This window comes from Arvicanthis niloticus, chromosome 16 (assembly GCF_011762505.2).
Source record: "Arvicanthis niloticus isolate mArvNil1 chromosome 16, mArvNil1.pat.X, whole genome shotgun sequence".
In the NCBI taxonomy this organism is placed as follows: domain Eukaryota; kingdom Metazoa; phylum Chordata; class Mammalia; order Rodentia; family Muridae; genus Arvicanthis; species Arvicanthis niloticus.
The window spans coordinates 45,694,474-45,717,966 of record NC_047673.1 but is presented as its reverse complement, the minus strand read 5'-3'; the positions used below and the strand labels follow the sequence as shown (position 1 = coordinate 45,717,966).

General features: G+C 37.1%; 1 pseudogene; it reads left to right on the top strand.

Annotated features, from left to right (window-relative positions):
- The window catches only part of LOC143434578 (uncharacterized), a 365,164-nt pseudogene extending 349,003 nt beyond the window's left edge, over positions 1 to 16,161 (top strand).
- Positions 16,162 to 23,493: the final 7,332 nt, after the last annotated feature.

Genomic DNA, 23,493 nt, shown 5'->3' with positions numbered 1-23,493 from the left:
AAAATTATGAAGCTCCATCACTCTGAATGAACTGTCATCATCTCAGAGAGCATCATGTAGGAAAGAATGATTTGCTTTCTATTAAAGTTATGATTAGACCTAGCAGGTCTGCTCCCATGAAGACACCATATCGTGAACATTTCTAGAGCAACAGAGCAGTGGTGGAAACACTGCATTCAGAGCAACAGGATTTCAGGATTTCAGAGGAAGACTGAGTTCCAAGAGCTTTTCCACTCAGGAGCTCAGGATCAGAGGATCAGAGTCCAGAGATATCTGGACTCTGAGGAGTTCTGAAACAAGCAAGATAACTGGAAAGATAGCCTCCCATCAGAGACAGTGAGTGCAGGTAGTACTAGAGTTAATCAGATAGTGAAATGCAAGCACAAGAATATAAGCAACAGAAACCAAAATTACCTGACATAATAAGAACCCAGTTCTCCTACCAAAGCAAGTCCTGGACACCCCATCACACTGGAAAAGCAGGATTCATATTTAAAATCACTTCTCATGAGGATGATAGAGGACTTTAAGAAGGACACAAACAACTCACTTTTTAAGTGAAATAGAGGAGAAGACAGGTAAACAGGTAGAAGCCCTTAAAGAGGAAACACAAAAGTCCCTTAAAGAATTGCAAGAAAACACACCTGAACAGGTGAAGGAATTAAACAAAATATATAAAAGCAAAAGTAGATCTAAAAACAAAAGTAGAAACAATAAAGAAGAATAAAAACAAAAGTAGATCTAAAAACAAAAGTAGAAACAATAAAGAAGAATAAAACAAAAGTAGATCTAAAAACAAAAGTAGAAACAATAAAGAAGTCTCAAAGGAGACTACCCTGGAGATAGAAAACCTAGGAAAGAAATCAGGAGTCATAAATGCAAGAATCACCAACAGAGTACAAGAGATAGAAGATAGAATCTCATGTGCAGAGGATACCATTGAAAACATTGACACAGCTGTCAAAGAAAATGCAAAATGCAAGAAGCTCCTAACCCAAAACATCCAGAAATCCAGGACACAATGAGAAGACCAAACTATAGAATAGTAGGTATAGATGAGATTGAAGATTCCCAACTTAAAGGGCCAGCAAATATCTCCAACAAAATTATAGACGAAAACTTTCCTAACCTAAAGAAAGAGTTGATGATGAACATACAAAAGCCTATAGAATTCCAAATAGACTAGGCCAGAAAAGAAATTTCTCCTATCACATAATAATCAAAACATCAAATGCCCCTTCCCCCAAAAAAACCTAAAAGCAGTAAGGGAAAGAGGTCCAGTAACCTATTATGGCAGACCTACAAGAATTACACCAGACTTCTCTCCAGAGGCTATAAAAGCCAGAAGATCCTGGAGTAATATCATGCAGACCCTAAGAAAACACAAATGCCAGCCGAGACTACTATAAACAGCATAACGCTCAATCACTATAGATAAAGAAACCACGATATTCCATGACAAAACCAAATTTGAACAATATCTTCCAGCAAATCCAGCCCTACAAAGGGTAATAGATGGAAAACTCCTACACAAGGAGAGAAACTACAACATAGAAAAGCAAGAAAGTAATCTTCAAACAAACCCAAAAGAAGATAGCTAAACAAACATAATTCCACCTCTAATAACTAAAATAACGGGAAGAAAAAAATCACTTTGATATTTCTTAACATCAATGAACTCAATTCCCCCAATAAAAAGATGAAGACTAACAGATCGGAGAATTAAACATCACCCAGAATTTTGCTGCATACAGGTAACAAAACTCAGTGGCAAAGACAAACACTACCTCAGAGTAAAAGGATGGAAAACAATTTTCCAAGCAAATGGTACCAAGAAACAAGCCGGAGTAGCCATTCTAATTTTGAATAAAATCGTCTTTGAACTAAAAGTTATCAAAAAACATAAGGGAGGACACTTTATACAGGTCAAAAGAAAAATCTAACAAGATGAACTCTCAATTCTGAACATCTATGCTCCAAATTCAAGGGCACTCAACTTTTAGTAAAGTTAAAAAAAAAAAAAAACTTTACTAAAACTCAAAGAAGCACACATTGACCTCACACAATAATAGTGAGGAATTTCAACACCCCACTCTCAGCAATGGACAGATCATGGAAACAGAAACTAAACAGACACAGTGAAACTAACAGAAGTTATGAACCACATGGATTTAACGGATATCTATAGAACATTGCATCCTAAAACAAAAGAATATACCTTTTTCTCAGAACCTCATTGTATATATATAGACCATATAATTTGTCACAAAGCAGGCCTCAACAGATACAAAAATATTTTAATAATCCCTTGCATCCTATCAAATCACCATGGACTAAGGCTGGTCTTCAATAATAACAAAAACAATGAAAGCCAACAAACACATGGAAACTTAACAACTCTCAACTCAATGTGACTTGGTAAAGGAAGAAATAAAGAAAGAAATTAAAGACTTTTTAGAATTTAATGAAAATGAAGGCTCATCATGCCAAAACTTATGGGACACAATGAAAGTAGTGCTAAGGGGAAAGCTAATAGCTCTAAGTGTCTATAAAAAGAAACAGCAGTTTTCCTTCTTTGTTGGGTCTTTGTGAGGCTTAGGTCTGAGAGTAATTGTAGCTTCATAGAACGAATTGGGTATTGATCCTTCTGTTTCTATTCTTGGTATTAGGTCTTCCTGGAAGGTCTGATAGAATTCTGCACTGTAACCATCTAGCTGTCGTCTTTTTTTTTTTTTTTTTTTTGGTGGGGAGGTTTTTAATGATTGCTTCTAGTTCTTTAGGGGTTATGGACTGTTTATATGGTTTATCTGCTCCTCATTTAACTTTGGTACCTGGTGTCTATCTAGAAAATTGTCCATTTTATCCAGATTTTCCAATTTTGTTGCGTATAGGCCTTTGTAGTAGGATCTGACCATTTTTTAAATTTCCTCTGTTTCTGTTGTTATGTCTCCCTTTTCAGTTCTGATTTTATTAATTTGAGTACTGTCTCTCTGCCCTTTGGTTAGTCTGGATAAGGTTTGTCTATCTTGTTAATTTTCTCAAAGAACCAGCTCCTGGTTTTGTTGATATTTTGTATAGTTCTTTCTGTTTATACTTGGTTGATTTCAGCCCTCAGTTTGATTATTTCCTGCCGTCTACTCATCTTGGGTATATTAGCTTCTTTTTGTTCTAAAGCTTTCAGGTGTGCTGTCAATTTATTAATGTACGTTCTTTCCATTTTCTTTTTGTGGGCACTTAGAGCTATGATTTTCCTCTTAGTACTGCTTTCATCGAGTCCCACAAATTTTGATATGATGTGTCCTCATTTTCATTTACGTCTAAAAAGTCTTTAATTTATTTCTTTATTTCTTCCTTGACCAAGTTATCATTGAGTAGAGCATTGTTCAGTTTCCACATGTATGTGGGCTTTCCATTGATTTTGTCCAAGTCAAAGACAAGTCTTAGTCCATGGTGGTCTGATAGGGTACAAGGGATTATTTCAATCTTTTTGTATCTGTTGAGGCCTGTTTTGTGATGAATTATATGGTCTATTTTGGAGAAGGTACCATGAGGTGCTGAGAAAAAGGTATATTCTTTTGTTTAAAATGAAATATTCTATAGATATCAGTTAAGTCCAATTGGTTCATAACTTCTGTTAGTTTCATTGTGTCTCGGTTTAGTTTCTGTTTCCATGATCTGTCCATAGCCAAGAGTGGGGTGTTGAAATCTCCCCAAACCTCCGATGTCTTGGAATTCCATCTGGATTCAGTGAAGACACAGCGTAAGAGGCTTATCAACTTACTCTCCCCCCCCACCCCTCTTCTAATATCTCAACGCCCTCAATCAGCTTGAAGAAGTTAAAGAAGAGTCAGCACCCCTATTCCCTGGCTTTGGGGACTAATGTGGTTAATAACGATCTGTCTTTCTAGGGAAAATTAGTGCTTTTGTTGGAACAGCAAGGATTAGCTAGGACTTATTGCATAGCCATAACCTATTGGGTAGAAATCTGTATAATTAATATCAAGATGATATCATAATTTCTTAAATGGTACAAAATTTACTTTGATTTCAAATTTAAGGTCTTCATTGGTATGAGCTTCTTATTAATATAAAAGTAAGATGAATATTGATACTCTCATGGGCATTGTGCCTGTATAACACATTTAGGAATACAAGGCCTAGACCTAGTCCTTCTTTAACTTTTTTAACTGATTAGGGACGGTTAACCTACAAGTTAAGGGACTATAGCAAATTCATGGCTTTGAGTTTATTGTTAGGATGTTTTCCATATTTTACTTATAATTAGCTGAGAGGCGTTAACAGACAACACTCCAGGTTACCTTACATGGATAGTTGGTTTTCAAAACGTCAGAAGTACATAGAATTGACATTACAAATATTTATATATTAATGTTCATTTTGACTAGAGAACTGTCTGCTCCTGACAGCTTCCTGTCATGGATTCTAAGACGAAATTGAGCATCCTTGGAGTTATTCCAGTTGTTCAGTGACAGCCACTAGGCAAGAATTGCCTCTTTCCATCTACAGACAAATTAGTGTCCAGAAAAGGACACACTTGCAGAATAGTTGACTGATTATATCTGCCAAGACAGAGTAATCAGCCCTTAATACTTCTACATCACTAAGGTCTGTCAGATGATTCTGGGACAGAAAACTGAAGGTTTGATGCTCAAATGTTCGGTAGTATAGGGACTTTCCAGGTGTTCAGCGGTCTCTATAAATTGGCTAAGTTTTAGAAGCTATGTTCAGTGCTTCCAATAATTTCAGTTAACTCAGTCATTCTGGATTTCTGACAGGGTTAAAGACCTATAGTCTCATAGCCAATCCTGGCTATTTACTTTGAGAGAAAAGATCTGATTAAATGGTTTCAGCTGACATTCATTCTAAAGCAAAAAAAAAAAAAAAAAAAAAAAAAAAAAAAGAAAGCCAGGATCAAAACTAAGTGTTTTAGTTAGGAGAGATGACAGAGGTTCTGGTTAGACAAAAAAAATGATGGACTGGGTATTAGGACTATCTTGTACCTCACTGATACAAATAGGAATAAGTATGCTCTAATTGTATTTTGAGAGAGATGTTTTACTTTAACAGGAAGAGTGATATGTAGGAGGAGCTAAGTGGAAAGGAGTACCGAGAGGAAGAGATGGAGTAAGGAGAGGAGAAGATGAAAGAGAGGAGAAGCTATGTGATGAGAAAGAGAAAGAGAGAAAGAGAGGGGGGGCATGGAGGCAGATGCTCACGTGTCTCCACAAGTCAAGGTTAGTTGATATATCTAGGTTGGGTATTGGGTTACATTTCTGATTGAGCATTACCAAACCTATAAAGCCTTTGATTAATATTTTTAAAATTGTATAAAAGCAAAAAGGAAAAGGGGGCATGGGATAGGGGTTTTCTAGGAAGGGGAAATGGGGAAAGGGTATGGCATCGGAAATGTAAGTAAAATAAAAATAAATTAAAAAAAAGAAACTGGACAGAGTATACACTAGCAACGAGAGAAAACACCTGAAATTCTAGAACAAAAAGAGACAAAACACTTGAAACTTAGAACAAAAAGAAGCAAATACACACAAGAGGAATAGGCCACAGGAAATAATCAAACCCAAGGCTGAAATCAACCAAGTAGAAACAAAAGAACTATACAAAGTATCAACAAAACTGTGTGCTGGTTCTTTGAGAAAATCAACAATATAGATAAACCCTTAGCCAGACAAACTAGAGGGCACAGAGTCAGTATCTAAATTAATAAAATTAGTACTGAAAAGGGAGACAAAACAACAGAAACTGGGGAAGTTCAAAAAATTATCAGATCCTACTACAAAAGATTATATTCATCAAAACTGGAAAATCTTGATGAAATAGACAAATGTACAAAGCTCAAGTCCAAGTGGATAATGGACCTTCACATAAAACCAGATACACTGAAAGTAGTAGAAGAGAAAATGGGGAAGAACCTTGAATACTTGGGCACAGGGGAAAAGTTCCTGAACAGAACACCAATGGCTTATGCTCTAATATTGAGAATTGACAAATGGGACCTCATAAAATAGGAAAGTTTCTATAAGGCAAAGAACACTGTCAATAAGACAAAACAGCAACCAACAGATTGGGAAAATATTTTACCAAACCTACATCTGATAGAGGTCTAATATCCAATATATACAAAGAACTCAAGAAATTAGACCCCAGACTGTTGGGAGCCGACTTTTAGCAGAAAGAGGCTAGAAAGCAGCTATCAACTTTACAGCCATCTCCAAGCATATACCCTGATAGAGACTTGTTTTTCAACAGCCTACAACAGCTGAGCACACTCTGACAAACATCTTGTTTATCCCACATAGCTTGTTTTACTGTTTAGTGACACTTGATAAAATGTCTTCACCTGTGTTCTCCTGCTTGTGCTTATAAATACCCAGGATTTCCTTGGAATATAGTCAATAGGAGAAGTCAATAAGAAGTCAAGAGGTGAAGGGACTAAGAGGTTAGTAGTAGGTGAATATAGTAAAGGAGACTTGAACCACACACCCTGTCTTGTCTCCATTCTTCGAATTTCTTACCCCTCCATCCCCACTCTCTCTCTTGACCAGAACACTTAGCCCCAAAGCGTGGGACAGTGTAGACAGCAAATTAGTAGCCCCAAAGCATGGGGCAGTGCAGTCCTCAACACCAGACAACCAAATAACCCTATTAAAATGGGGTATAGAACTAAACAAAGAATTCTCAACTGAGGAAAATCAAATGGTTGAGAAGAACCTAAAGAAATGTTCAGCATCCTTAGTCATCAGGGAAATGCAAATCAAAACAACCCTGATTTTTCACCTTGCACAAGTCAGAATGGCTAAGATCAAAAACTCAGGTGATAGTAGATACTGGTAAGGATGTGGAGAAAGAGGTATACTCCTCCATTGTTGGTCAGATTGCAAGATGGTACAACCACTCTGGAAATCAGTCTGGAAGTTCCTCAGAAAATTAGACATAACATTACTTGAGGACCCAGCTATACCACTCCTGGGCATACACCCAGAAGGTGCTCCAAAATATAGCAAGAACATATGCTCCACTATGTTCATAGCAGCCTTATTTATAATAACCATTAGCTGGAAAGAACCCAGATGTCCTTCAACAGAGGAAAGAATCCAAAAATTGTGGTACATTTACACAATGGAGTATTACTCAGCTATTAAAAACAATGAATTTGAGAAATTCTTAGGTAAATGGATGGAACTAAAAAATATCATCCTGAGTGAGGTAACCTAACCACTAAAGAACACACATGTTATTCACTCATTGAATATTAGCCCAGAAGCTCACAATACCCAAGATTCAACTCACAGACCACATAAAGCTCATGAAGAAAAATGACCAAGTGTGAATGCTTTGGTCCTTTTTAGAAGGAGTAACAAAACATACAAGGGAGCAAATATGGAGATAAAGTGTTGGATAGAGACTGAAGGAGGGGCTGTCTAGAGACCAATTTACCTGGGTATCCATCCCATGTGCAGTTACCAAGGTAGATGCTGATGTGAATGTCAGAAAGTACATGCTGATGAGAGCCTGATATAGGTGTCTCCTTAGAAGTCTGCCAGAGTCTGACATATTCAGAGGAGATGCTCACTGCTAACCATTGAACTGATCAAGGGGTTACCAATGAAGGAGTTAGAGACAAGGAGCTGAAGGAGCTGAAAGGGTTTGCAGCCCCATGAGGAGAGCAACAATACCAACTAACCAGATGTCCCAGGGTCTAAACCACCAGCCTGGGAGCACATGGGGAGAGACTCATGGCTCCAGCACTATGTTTGGGGGAGAATGGCCATGTTGGCCATGGGTGGGAGAGGAGGTCCTTGGTCCCATGCAGACTGGATGCTGAGTGTGGGGGAATTTGAGAGCTGGGAGGTGGGAGTTAAGGGTAGGTGGAGAGGTGGGAGTTATGGGGTGGGTGGGGCACATCCACATGAAGGTGGGAGGGGTGAGATGGGATAGGGGTTTCCTTAGCAGGGGCAAATGGGGTGGGGGATAACATCTGAGTTGTAAATAAAATATCCAATAAAAATTTTAAAAAATAAATAAAGTTGTCTTAAGAAGGAGATCCTCCTGAACAAAGGGTGTAACTCTGCAAATAGCTCTCTTTATTTAACCATTTAAAAGTTTCTATATCCAGCTGAAAATGACCTATGGGTTAGAAGGGTATGCCTTAGTGTTGGAGCTCTTATTTAGCCCAAGGAAGGCCCTGGTTTCCATTCCCAACTATAGTAGCAACATAATCTTATTAGTTCTGCAATGTCTTTGACCCTGGTCTAATTGCCTTACAAATACACATTTTAACCTACATTTAAATTTCCTTGTTGTAGCTTCTATGTCTTTAAGATATTTCTAGAAAGCAAGATAAAACATAGTAAATAGTAAAACACAACCAAACAAGTAAATATCAAGCAAACTAACACAACAACAACAACAACAAACCCATAGCAAAAGTTCTTAGGCTCAAAGATTAGCCAGAGTTCCAGACTCCAGACATAGCTGCCATGAACTTCCCAGCAGTCTTATTGTCTTCCATAGAACATACTGACAGTTAGTACTAACCCAAAAGGTCATGTCCTCTCTTAGGGCATCAATCAACTTAGGATAATTCCACAGCCTAGCAACTCTACTTACCTAGGAGACTTAGTTCAGATTCCTTGTCTTAGCAAATGGGACTCTTGAGTTCTTTCCACAGAGCCTATTCCTGTACCAGGTGAATCTAGTTCAGTATCTACCTGACCCAGTCAGACTGATGACTTTTTCAAGAAAACCAGATCTAGTTTTAAGTTATGACTTACAACCCCAGTTTTGATTTTTTTTAAAATATGCACAATCAAGTTCAGATAACACAACACACAAATCCATGGTGCTTCAGCAGCCAAGAGATAAATATTTTTGACTCCCAGATAGAGAACAAGGACTCTGGCCAGGGTACATCTGTCAGGCTCAAGCATAAAGACCCTGCATTTCCAGGGTCTGTGGATTCTACTTTAAATCCACTGACTACCCCAAGAGTGTTAAAAGGTCCACACATAGATGAATCTGAGTATAACATACTCATTGGGCAGCTCCCAGAACAATCCTGGAGAGGCCCCAACAACACAATCAGATAGCATCAATAGGAAAACGGGACCAAGGGATTGAAATTCTAATGTGCTACAGCCTAATCAACCAACCAGTCAGCTGGTTATAGCCTAAGCAGTTAGTTGTTTGTGGCCTAATTGTCTGGCTACAAAGCCTTGTGAAACCAGCCTAAGTTCATTGACTGTGATTCAATATATTTTGTTGGATGTTTAGACACATTGGTAGGTTCTCAGCCCAAATCATTGCTCCTTGCAAAGTTTTATTTAATATCATAATATTAATTTGTAGGTAAGTATTACACAAAGGGAGTTAGAGGCAAAATCTGTTTTTTTAAATTTTTTGTTGGATATTTTATATATTTACATTTTGGGTGTTGTCTCCCTTCCCAGTTTCCCCTCCACAAACCCCCATCCCATCCCTCTACCATGTTTCTCCACATACCCACTCCCACCTCACCACCCTAGCATTCACCTAACCTGGGTCATTAAGCCTCTATGGAAACAAGTGCCTCCCCTTCCTTTGATGCCAGATAAGGCCATCATCTGCTACATGTGCAGCTGGAGCCATGGGTCCCTCCCCACACTCAAGTAGCTTTTGGTTAGTGGTTAGGTCCCTGGGAGCTCTGGGGGGAGGGGGTGTCTAGTTGTTTGATATTGTTTTTCTTCCTATGGGGTTGCAAATCCCTTCAGCTCCTTCAGTTCTTTCCCTAACTCCTCCATTGGAGTCCCTGTGGTCAGTCTGATGGTTGGCTGTGAGCATCTCCATCTATATTGGTCAAGCTCTGGCAAAGACTCTCAGGGGAAAGATATACCAGGCTCATGTCAGCAAGAACTTCTTGGCATCAGCAATAGTGACTGGGTTTTGTGTCTGGAGATGGGATGAATCCTTAGGTGGGATAGTCTTTGGATGGCCTTTCCTTCAGTCTCTGCTCCACTTTTTGTCCTTCCTTTAGACAGGAGCAATTCAGAGTTAATATTTTTGAGTTGGGTGAGTGGCTACTTCCCTCAATCAGGGGCTGTGCCTAACCCCTAGAAAAGGTCTCTATGGCTTCTATCTCCCTTTTTTTTTGAGTATTTCAGCTAATGTCATTTCCATTAGGTCCTGGAATCCTCTTGCTGCTACAAAAGCCTGCTTCTCTATTTAGTTGATTGTTGTGGCCCATGTTGGAGCCTCACTTTGGGCAGCCAAAAATGTTGAGGCTCTCTCTGCTCCAAGCTTGGGGGCCAAAAATGTTGAGGCCCGTACTGCCTGGCTTTGTGGGCCAAAATGTCCTGGACCACTCTGCTGCTCTGGTCCATGGGTCAGGGTCCAGAGAGAGAGAGAGAGAGAGAGAGAGAGAGAGAGAGAGAGAGAGAGAGAGAGGATGGAGGGGCAAGCAAATCGAAGAATGGAGACAAGACAAGGTGTGTGGATAGCATGTGCACCTCATGCCTTGCAGGCATGGATACCAAGTGCGCCTTGCAGCTGGGGTCACTAAACAGCAAACCAAGCCATATGGGAAAACAAGATGTCTTTCAGAGTGTGCTGAGCTGTTGTCGGCTATTGAAAACCAAGTCTCTTATCAGGGCATATGGTTCCAGATGGCTGCAAAGATGATCTAGCCGCTTTCTGCTAAAAGTCGGCTCCCAATAGTTGATGACATGTTGGACCAACATCCTTGGATGAGGAAAGAAGAAAGACCTGTTGGCCATGATACAAATTAGTACCCTACACAGCTCTACAAAATTTCTATTCATATGGTGAAACCAAGGTCTCTTAGAAATATCCATCCTCTGTTTCATTAAGCTTTGCCTGGAGATGGATGTCTGTAGCAGGGAGGTGAAGGATGAAGATGTTTGGAGGACCTGCTGGTGGAATGCATGTATCGATGCCACTTTACCATATCCTTAAGCACCAACCTTTCCAAACAAAAATTTTTGTCAAGGTGTTCTGTCACTTTGGAATACATATATACATACATAAGTTCATTAATTTTTTAAACAGGATATATGTCAACAGAAAATAAAATCTGATCATGTTGAATAATGGTTTTGATCAGTTCTTGGATTCAGTTTGTGAGAATTTTATTGAGTATTTTTGCATCCATTGCTGGTAGGATTTTTAAATATTAAATCCACTTTTGGAAACAATCTGATGTTTTCTTAAATAAGTGGGAAGAGTTCTACCTGAAGATCCAGCTATATGACTACTGGGCATATACCCCAAAAGTAGCTCAAAAATATAACATATCTACATGCACAATGTTCATTGCAACTTTATTTATAATGGTTAGAATCTGGAAACAACCCAGATATTTCTCAATAGGTGAATGGATACAGAAAATATGATATATTTACAAAAGAGGTAAGATCAATATATTTTCTACTCATTGAAAAACAGTGTGCATGTGTGTGTGTTTGTGTATGTGGTGTGTGTGTGTATGTGTGCAACAGATAGATACATGTATGTTCATATCCTTGTGAGTGCAAGTGTGCATCTATCACAGCTTAGTCCAGCTCTTTGGGTACATTTTTAAAATTTTTAACCTTGTTTATAAAAGCTTACATTGCTAAAATCTATGCACAGTGCTATCAGGAATAGAGGGTGAGCTTCCAAGTGTTGGGTGCTTTTTTTTTCTGTACACTGTATATTTACTTGATTATTTCTTGTTCATAGCTTTGCTTACAGTCCTGATGATGAAATTGTCATGATGTTTCATCTGGCAATCATAACCCTAAGACATGTACCCTCATGATGTGGAAAGTCAACAGAATTTCTGGAGAGTTGCAAATATTTAGTTGGAGTGAGAATGCTGAACAAGTTGAGTTCTGATGGCAGCAAAAGAGGGCAAAAGCTGTGGTAGCAGCAGCAACAATAACAACCACAGTGTATTAAATTAATTAAAGTTATTCAAATATCAACCAACCAAGTCAAGCTACCCATATTTGCAGATGACAACTTATTTTCTAATAGCCCAAAACCTTTGCTAAAAAGCGAGAAATAATAAATTCATCACTTTGATTTTCAACTTACACCAAAACTATTGGAAATTGAATTAAACACATAAACCTAAAACCAGGAACACAGATACAGTTGGAAATAATTACAGACTATGCTATACTATATCTGTATTTATAACAATATCTATAACCATTCCTATAATAGTATCATCTATATTTATACTATTTATACCTTGTTCTACATCAGTATAACTACAGGTAAGTGATAGAAAGATACAAATATGTAGAAATTAATCTATATGTTATAGGCATAGATGATATAGATTTAAACATAGATAAACATTGATAGAGACAGGTAGATATATTATATATATTTTATATACAACTATATAAATTGAGAATTGTTAATTTCTCATGTTATTTCTTGATAAAAAGAGGACTACTTAGAAAATATATTCATGTTACATATGTATATATGTAAGTATTTAGATATGTATTACATTTTGTATTATATTTAGATATATATTATGAAGAGAAAATCTCTACAAAAATGATGTAACTATAATTCTACAATCAATTGCTGTGTTTTGAATATCTCACTGTCATTTTTAACTAGCTGACTTGTTTTGGAGGTCCTTACAAGCTACCTGAATGTGTGAATAATGGGCATGAAGCATTACTCTTTCCTTTAGTCCATTAAATCTTCAACAGCAGAGTAATTTCCCTGATGCTTACATTCCATATTGTGGCTTCTGATTTACTAACTTCATTGAGCAGAGAAGTTGTCTGCTGTTTATGTTAGGTATTTTTACAGTTAACAAGGCTCATATTCCATAGACCATTGGACCAAAGAATGCCTGAATGTTATGAAATGGATATGTGCCTACTGCATACATGGAGATTAGAGAAACCATAAAAGAAAGTATGTAGGAGAAGAAATTCCAAGTGAAATTATTTAGGCCTGGAAGTTGAATTATACTTGGTCTCCTTAGGGTGCTCAGGATATTCTAGTGGCATTTTTTTTCTATTCTGTTTACACAGCTGTGGTGAATTGAGTAGGATACTTCTCATAGGTTCATACATTTGGATACCTAGTAACCAGATAGTGAAATCATTTGATAGGATTCAAAAACATTGGAAGATGTGGCCTTATTGGAGGAAGAATTTTCCTGGGGGTGTGTCCTGAGATTTAAAAGATTTCATCCAGGCCAGTCTGTCCGTCTTTTCTTGCCTGCAGATAAAGTAGTTTCCAACTATGTCTGCAACACCATGCCTTCTATTCCTGCCAACATGCTTCTTGTAATTATGATTACAGACTAAGCGATTTTCAATTCCTCTTTCTATAGAAATCTTAGTTCCCATTCTTATTCATCTTTACCTGAGTTCTACCAATATATCCATGGGTAGATTCTGCTTCCTTCTTTTTTATTTCAATTCCATGCTTCTTCTTCTAGACACTGGGAGATCTGTTTGATTTACAAACCAGAAACTTGGCCCTGATATCTAGTCCCAGGAAAGAAGATAGAAAGACACCCTGTAGTACCAGCATTATTGTTGCAGGGAACTTGTTCAGAAGAGTTGCTCATACTGAATCACTGGCAATAATGACAAAAAGCTTTTTGAAGTAGCCTTAAGAAATTTGGAGCAACCAGGATCCAACTAGATAAAAAATTAAAGAGAAAAGCATGTAGAGAATGTGAACCTCCACCATAATGATCAAAATATAATCAGAAGAAGTAGTATGTATGAAAAAAAGTCTGTGAAAACAGAAAATGAGATCATATTAAGAAATCTGCAGTAGCCCTTATAAAGAAATCCTCAGTAGGACACAATGTTATATAAAATTACAACAGGGTGCAGGGTTTATACAGAACAGAAGTTTATTTCTCTCTGAAGATATTAAAGTCCAAGATCAGTAAAAATATATTAAATATTGAGAATTCATCTTTGAGCTTACATACGAGCATTTCTTAGTGCAAACTTCAGGATGTCATCAAATTTATCTCCAGAAATATGTTGTAAGAACATATGTCTCCTTTAACTGCTTGGGACTCATAAAGTGCAAAGACTGAGTATCCTAAAGTTCCCATACTTGGGTGCAAATAAACACGTCCAGTGCAGTTGAACATAAACATTCTGTTTCTTGTAATATGCTACACTGCTTATATTAGCATCTTATAATTTGCTATAATTATAGGTATCGTAGTAGCTATAAATATTTTCCTTCAGAGAATATTCAAGCCAATGTGGTTCTTCTTGTAAAGCATGACTCCCATTTTTATCATACACCCAAAAGATAACTTGGGTGTTTGGACAGTAGGTCATCTTGGGTGCAGAATTTCATCTTTTCACTTACTTCTACAGTGATGACCAACCTTAATATCCAGATATTTTTTAACCCTTATCATTGTCTTCCTCCTCTGTCGTCAAATTTATGCTATTTATGCCTTTTACTATTACACACCAACTTGTATTCACAATCTTATGGCTTCCCAGCAAAAACATGTACTCTAGAAGGGCACCTACTTTTCAATCTGTGTGCATTGACATAGCTGAGTGTTGGGAGCTGACTCCTAGCAGAAAGTGGCTATCATCTTTCCAGTCATCTTGAACCATATACCCTGAAAAGTGACTTGTTTTTCAACAGTCTACAACAGCTGAACATACTCTGATAAACATCTTGTTTATACCACATATCTTGTTTTGCTATTTAGTGCCCCAAGCTGTAAGGCACAGAGCACATGATACCACACCCCTGGATTTCCTTTCAATAAACAAAACTTGAGACTTGATCACATCTTCTGTCTTGTCTCCAGTCTTCGTGTCTCTTCCCCTCCATACTCAATCTCTCTCTTGCTAGACCTTCACCTGCGGACCGGAGCAGCAGCTCTGGCTGGTCCCTAAGCCAGGCAGTGTGGGCCTCAACATAATGGCTCACAAGTTGGGCAGTGTTGGCCTCAAAATAGTGGAATCCAAAGTAGGGCAGAACAGTCCTCAAAATAGTGGTGCCCAATGTGGGGCAGTACAGTTATTCACATTCACAGTCAAGAACAGAGGAAAACAAACACATGTGTGCTCACTGCTTCAGCACCTTGATTTTACTCATCTGGACTTCTTCATTTTTACCCAGATCCGAGTGCCTTTTCTAGGGAATTCAACTACTCATAGTAGTCAGTGTCTTCTGACACAAGTAATATAATGAAGGAAATCTTTTACAGACAAGGTCATAATGAAACATCCCTAACAATTCCTATTTGAAACTCTTTTGCCAAGCTACTCTTGGTTGCTTAAATTTGACTATAAATCTAAAACTTGCACCTTGTATTTTAGATTGCTAGGCATGTAGTTTGGAAGCATGAACAAACAGGCCATAGAAGAATTTACACAGTGGAGTACTAGTCAGGTATTAAACTGAGCTGCATATTTAATAACAATCCTGAACATTTGAAATTTTTTTTATGTGATGATAGTGAACTTAAGATTTTATTATATATATTTCCTTATTTTCTTATAAATATTCTCTCTGACTTTTAATACATTGATTAATCTTGCATTATCATTTAGTCATAAAAGAAGTATTGTACATCCTCTTTCTATCATTCTGTCACTGGAAAGGTGATTTGTTCCCATATTGATAATCATTTTCACAAATGGAATAATATTTTTTAATTAATAGGTGACAGTTGCCAAAAGTTTGTTTCAAGTTATACTGTTATAATGAATACTAAATTACAACATAAATATTATAAAATATATGATATATTTCATGAAATACCTATTATGTTTCAAGTTCATTGCAGAATACATACTAGAGAGGAACCTTACAAATGTAATGAATGTGGGAAATCCTGTATCAAGTCATCACATCTTAAAGTTCATCACATAATTCATACAAAAGAGAAACCTTACAAATGTAATGAATGTGGGAAATCATTTACACAGAACTCAAACCTTCAAGTTCACCAAAAAAATCCATACAGGAGAGAAAACTTACAAATATAATGAATGTGGGAAATCCTTTATCAAGTCATCACATCTTAAAATTCATCACAGAATTCATACAGGAGAGAAACCTTACAAATGTAATGAATGTGGCAAATCTATTACAGAAAATTCAAGCCTTTAAGTTCACCACACAATATATCCATACTCAAAAGGCATATTATATTCATATTCTGTAGTTCTTTCAAAACCAAAATATAAAAATTATTTTACCCAGTATTAATATCTATCCTAATACAAGTATGTTCCTTAATGTTCGTGTAGTTTAGTATGGGAGATTATAGGCATTTGTGTGATATATTCTCTGTGAAGATTATTGTGCTGTTAGCTATTGAGCTTTTGATAGAGTAATTTTTACTCTCTAATCTTGTATTTTTCACATTTTTTAATAAATGCATTTCCACTGTCTTCTATTACTATTGCTTTGGTGTGATAACTGTCTATTTTATGCTGGAATGGTATCACTCATGTAGTTCAGTTTCTTATTGTTAATGCCAATAGAAACATGTGGCAAAAGATAAATTTGATTGCTTTAGACAAATTCCCAGACAACAGATTGGAAAATAATATATGTTGAACAGAGAAAATGATGAGGTTTAGAGAGTGCATGCTTGCTTATGTAAATGTGTGTGTGTGTGTGTGTGTGTGTGTGTGTGTGTGTGTGTTTGTGTGTGTGTGTCTGTGTGTGTATGTATGTATGTATTATGGACAAAATTACTAGTATTGCAAGGAACATGACTTCTGGTCTAGGGTAAAATTCTAAATGTCCAGATTCACTAGGGCACAACCTGTCAGAGTATGCAATTAAACTGAATCTTCCTTACTGAAAAGAAAGCCAAGCTGAATAAACAGAAACTAGACAGGTTTCCCAGAATAGGTTTATACCACATCAGGAACCTGAACAGGACACTTTACAGTGAGTCGGCCTGCTTTCAGGCTTAGCATTGTGATCCAGATTTCCAGCTTTTTAGAGCTGTCACTCATACTCAAGTAAGCATTGGTGATGCAGCTGTCTTTGAATTAGTTCTGCTCATTTTCAGCCATACTCTATAAATACTCTCAGTAAAACACATCAGTTCCCCAAATGAGCCATTAGTGGGATATGTCTTGGTCTTCTCTTTATTTGTTATGTTGTGTGAGCAAATGTTTCTTGTATCTCCTCTGAAAAGGTCAGAAAACATCACCATGATGATCTGAAACCAATGAGTTAAAATAACTCTCACCTATTTTATACCTTATCTTAGTCTTGTCTCAAAGAATTCACAACAATATTGACAAAAAATGTAAGAACAAGGGAAATGGGTTGTATCTGGAAGTATACATGGATACATGGCTGTTAAGCATTTGCATGATTTTGGAAAATTATGGTTAAATAGCCTTCAGAAATCCAAGAAAGGTGTCAGATTAGTTGAGTGAGCAGTTTATGCTTGGAGGACAACTTACAATAACAGAATGACAACAGAATTGAAGATAGTAAAGTCAATAAATATGAGGCTTCACTGGGAATTTACTCTGTTGTATATTGGAATGTTCACTACTGATGCTAAGTTCTAACAGCAACAACAGAAAAAACTACTAGTATTTTTTATGAGTCTTAAATATTTTCATAAGTTATTCAAAATATTTATTTGTTATTAATGTAATTAATGAATCTAGTCTTCTCTGTATCCAGAGCCCTACTCAGCTCTGTCAATGCGGACAGTTTGAAAAGTAGGTATCATACTAGATTACATGTTCTTGCTGGAAGGCCATAAAATTGTGAGTCCACATTTCTGTATGAACATACAATGCAAAATGATATTCAGTTAACTACAAATAAAGAGGACAACAAAAATGGGCCATAAATATCTCGATATTAAGCAGAGGCATGCCTTTAGAAGGAAGGGAAAGAATAAAATTTCCACCCAATATGAGCTACTGTCATATCACACTTGTTATTTTTTTGATGTAAGATAAAAATAAGAGACATGCTTTAAAAGAAGAACCAAACTTGACCCCCTTAATTGAATATTCCCTGAAGCAAAATGTTTACTGTTACTATAAAACCCTTAAGTATAACAAGTTAATATAGGCAATGAAGCAGGTTCATGGATCTATGTTTATGTTCAGAATGTTTATGTTCAACTACACTGGATGTGATTGTTTGCCACTCAAATGTCATACTGAGAGGATACTAGGGCTTTGTACTTCCTGACTCTCAAGCAGGTAATTGAGATTAACATCCTCACAAAAAATCCTGGAGGAAACATTGAACACAACATCAATTTGCACAGATAAACTGTCATATGTAAGCTAAAAAAAAAAAAAAGAATTCTCACCATTTTTCTGAATTTTTACTGATCTTGGACTTTTACTTCTTCAGAGAGAAATAACTTTTGTTCTTTGTAAACCAGGAACCCTGTTGTAATTTGATAAAACCTTGAATCAGTCTGAGACAGTTCTCCCTATGGGCTGCTATGGATGGCTTAATATGATCTCATGACTAAATGGTAATTACTAAAAGGTCATGACTAAAATGAAGTTGGAAGTAAGGCTTATTTGTTTTATAATTCCACATAATGTTTTTTTTTTTTTTTGAAGGAAATCAGAAGAAAATTTCAAACAAAGCATTAACCTGGAGGCAGGTGCTCATCAAGAGGCAATGGAAATGTATTGCTTATTGGATAGTTCTTCTTGGATTTCTTAGTATGCTTTCTTAAAGAATCCAGGAATATCAGCCCAGGGATGGCACCAGGCACATTGTGTTGGTGTAGCCACCTGTAGCTACAGGAAGGGAACTGGGTTCACCTGAAAGGAAGCCTGGGAATAAAAGGGGAATGGAGGGCAAGGGAAGCATGAGGCCAAGACAATGTATTCTGATCAAAGCCTGAAGTTTAATATTTTGTTTTCACATATCAAGGGGAAGCCCGACACCCCCCAGAGTCTCAGGAATAGCAGCCTGAAGGTGTCAAGGCAAACTCAGCAGGCAGTCCATTCACCTTAGCTCCTGTAGAAGACTGCAGGGCACAAAGGCTGGCAATGCAATACCTCCTAGGTCCTACTGTTGTTTGGTCTATTGTGGTAAACAGATCACAGGCCTGCTCAAGGCTGTGGGGGAAGGGCACAGTTCTCCCCTTAATTTTATAAGATGGCAGTGCCAATATCTGGATGGGGCACAAAATTTCATCCTGTCCAGGCTCTCTAGTGGCCAGGCAACTGTGCTTGGCTTAAGGTTGGCATTTATATTACTCCTATATTACCAGTCTTTGAGGAAAACATACATAGCATATTGATGTATGCCTCTGTCTTAGGTTTATAGGAGCTCAAAACACTTTTACTCATCATTGACTAACCAGCCATCATTGGCACACTCTTTAGACCAAGACCACATTCAGACCAAAGGACCTGTGGGGATGCACTAGATGCAATTCTTCACAGTGATGTGTAACTGCCAGAATGAATAGCTGAGCTTGCTGAAATGATCCTATGTGAGGTCAATCAATCTGCTTAAAAACGAGGTTCAAAGGTTAAAAACAATGTGATTATCCAAGAAATGTACAAAATACCGATGAGAGAAGAAATGTTCCAGTATCTAATCCAACTGCTAATTAGCAGGAATCAGACACAAGTCTAGCCACCAGGTATATAGTGGGTGGCTTTAAGTAATGGTAAAAAACACTCTCCAGTAAGAGTGGAGATTATATGCCAAGTTAAATCAGCTGGATAATAAGGATTTTGAGCCATCTTCATCATTAAAATCATAATTATTAGGCTCAAGATCCGTGTCCATTTGAAGGACCAGACATTCAGGCAGCCATCAGGCTCCATTCTCTTTTTCTGAAAAATTGTAGACTTACCCATGACCCCAAATTAAAACAGGACCAGGATCATACCAAGTATTAGGTAAGGGGTCTCTCCATATGACCCTGGCAAATGAGCTGGAAGTGATCAGATTCCAGTGGTGATCCGCTGCAGACTGAACTTGAGCATCAGTTTGCAGAGAATTTAAAACAAGACAAAAGCAAGGTGTGCCTTTGGTGACCTTGGGGGGGGGGGGTATAATTCCCCCTTTCTAGTTTAAAATAAAAAGGCATTTTTAAAGAGTTTTTCTTTAAACCAGGGAAGAATCACCATTAGCTGCTTTTCTCATACTCAGAGAGTTATGAAGATATTAATTTAAAGTTTCATAATCTTTCACAATTTCTTGTCCCTGAGGATAATAAGGAGATAACAGTAATATTAACTTGTCCACAAACATCTCAAATGTTTGAATGTAGTCAAATAATTGCAATAGCCAGTTATATTACCTATCTTAGTCTGATATGGAACACCAAGCACAGAAAAAAATAGGCAATAACTAATTATATTTTAGTTGATTTTCTTGTTAAAGTAGTTGCAACTAGAAAGCCTAAAAGGTGTCAAGTCACATGTACATATTTTAATTTTTTAAATAAAAAATGAGTAACATTTGCCAAAATTGGTTACATGTTAGTCTTCAAGGCTTGACACCATTATGAAAAAATTGAAGATACTGAGAACAAGTATTCGCAGTTTAACTTGCACACTTTCTAGAAATGCCAAATTGTTGTCTCAAGTAATTACTATTTTGATGCTGTAAAGAATAAGATTGTATGGCCAATTATTTTTGAAAGGCCTATAATCTGTCTTGTATACAGCTCTGCTCTGGCATTGTCCTTAAGTTCAGGCAAACCAATGAGCTTTTAAATGTCTTATAAAGTTAAGAAACTGACTGAGTCCTATTACATCAACTAGAAAATAGGAATAAAACCTACAGCCAGAAATGGTTGGCAGTTTTCCTCAACTGTGGATTCTTTTTCGGAGATGATTTCTAAATTATGCCAGGTTGGATAAAATCTAGGCATTACAGTTTTTTAAAGGATCTAGTCAAATAGATTGAGTAGTTGCTGGATTCCCAACCTTCTTATTATTCAACCAGCCACTTTTTAAATACCTAGAAAAAAACACATTTTTCAATCTATTAAATTTTTTTATAATATTTATTCATTAGTCTGGTTTTTGGGCCAAAGAACCATAGTATTACACAATAAACAGATTATATAAATTTTAATAAATTTTGTTACTTTAAGTGCATGAGTGTTTTTCCTGCATATATTCCTGTTTCACACTTTAGTGCCTGGTTCTGAAAGACTTTAGGAGCTGGTATGAGATAACTTAAAACAACACTTGTAGACAGATGGTTTTAAGATACCATGTGGATGGAGATAATTTTACCAGTGTCCTCTAGACACAGCTAAATGCTCTTAAGTGTTGATTCATCTTTTCAGCCTAGTTTGAGTGAATTCAGAACACAGGATGATCTCTATGAATTAGGAAAAACAGTGTCTTTTAAGAGCTTCATAGTTTGAAGAAGATTAAGTGGTCATGATCTGGCATACCATAAGCTTGTCTGCTCTTCTGAAGATCCCAAAGTCTGAGGGCCTCTCAGGATTTAAGCTGTGCTGGGGATATCATGTAACAGGCCCTTCCATGGAACTGCAATAGCTGAGAACCTGAGAACTTCAGTGTACTTGGACCCCACACTCAGCTTTCATGAAATCCATTTCAGTCCTAGTCTGTGCATTCCATCAGGGAACATCTTGAGCTTGAATACTCCTCTAAATATCCCATAGACCAAAGCCCTTAAGAATATCCCCTGCATGCAGAGCAACAGGCAAAAGTACCCTCCAATTAACAGCAGCACCTGAGAACCTGAGGAGCCATTTAAACTGAATATCCATCTTCCCAACTCAAACTACAACCCTTTTCTGGGCTCTACCTTCAGCCAGGGCAGATCAACAGCTTGACTGCTCTTCTGAAGAACCCCACAGTCTGAAGGTATACTAGGGGTTCACAGGAAAACGGATCAGCAGCTTGTCTGCCTTTCTGAAAACCCCACAGTCAGAATGCATTCCAGGAGAGTTGCTAGAGCCAGGGCAACAGATCAACAGTGTGCATGACTCTCTGAAGGCCAAAAAGGTTGAAGACCACCAAAGAATTATACTACAGCCAGGGCCACAGGGGTCCCAGGAGAGATGCATCAACCCAAGGACACAGAAGAAAATCTTTAGACAGAGACACACAGTCCAGTTAACACCAGAGACAACAAAATGTTGAGAGGCAAGTGCAAGACCATAAGCAATAGAATCCAATATACTTTGGCATCATCAGAACTCAGTTCTCCCACCACAGCAGTCATAAGTACACGAACAGATGTGAAACAAGGATGGTGATCTAAACTACTGTCTCATGAAGATAATAAAGTCTATTAAAGCAGATATATGTAAGTCACTGAAAGACATAACAGGAAAACACAGATAAACAGGAAGAAGTCCTTAAAGAGGAAGAACATAATTCTCTTAAAGAAATATGGAAAAATCAATCAAGCAGGCAAAGAAAATGAACAAAGCAGGCCAAGACCTTAAAAGGCAAGTGCCAACAATAAAGAAAACATGAATGCAGGCAATCCTTGAAATGCAAAACCTAGGAAAGTGGTTGATAAGTCCACCATCAACAAGAAAATAAAAGTCATAGAAAAGAGATTCTCAGGTATAGAAGATACCTTAGAAAATATTAACACAGTTGTAAAAACGTACTGAAAGCATAAAAAAATCATAACCCAAACATCCAGAAAATTCAGATCAAAATAAAAAGATCAAATCTAAGAATAATTGGAAATAAACATCTTCAACAAAATCATAAATTAAAGATTACCCAACCTAAAGAAACATACAAAAGCCCATAGAATATCAAATAGATTGGACCAGAAAAGAAAATACTCTCATCACATAACAATCAAAACACTTAGTGTAGTGAAGAAAAGAAAGCATATTAAAAGCGTCAGAGAAAAAATGCCAACAAACATATAAAGGCATATATAGGAGAATTACACAAGAATTCTCCACAGTGAGAGTAAAAGCCTGGAAAGCCTGGAAAATTTTCATGAAAATCTTAAGAGAAAACATATGCCAGCTCAGGCTACTACTGTTCCTGGCAAAACTCACAATAATCATAGATGCAGAAACTAAAATATTCAAAAAAGAAACAAATTAAAAAGTATCTGTCTATCCATCCAGGCCTACAAAGAACTCTAGAAGAGAAATTTCAACTCAAAGAGGATACTTATCCCAAAGAAAAAACAAAATACGAATCATCTCAAAAACAAAAGCAAAAAGAGTGATTCACATGCACATAATGTCTCCTAAAACAACAAACATAACAAGAACTAAGAATCTTCTGTCTTTAATAATTCACAAAATCAACAGACTCAATTCCCAAATAAAAAGATATACGTTAAAAGAGTAGATATGCAAACAGGATCCAGCAGTTTCCTGCTACAAGAAACACATCTCTGAATAAAAGCCTGGAAAAATGTCTCACAAGCACATGAGTCCAATTAAAGTGGGAGACTTCATTTTCCTACTCTCTTCTTTAGACAGTTTATTGAAACAGAAAATAA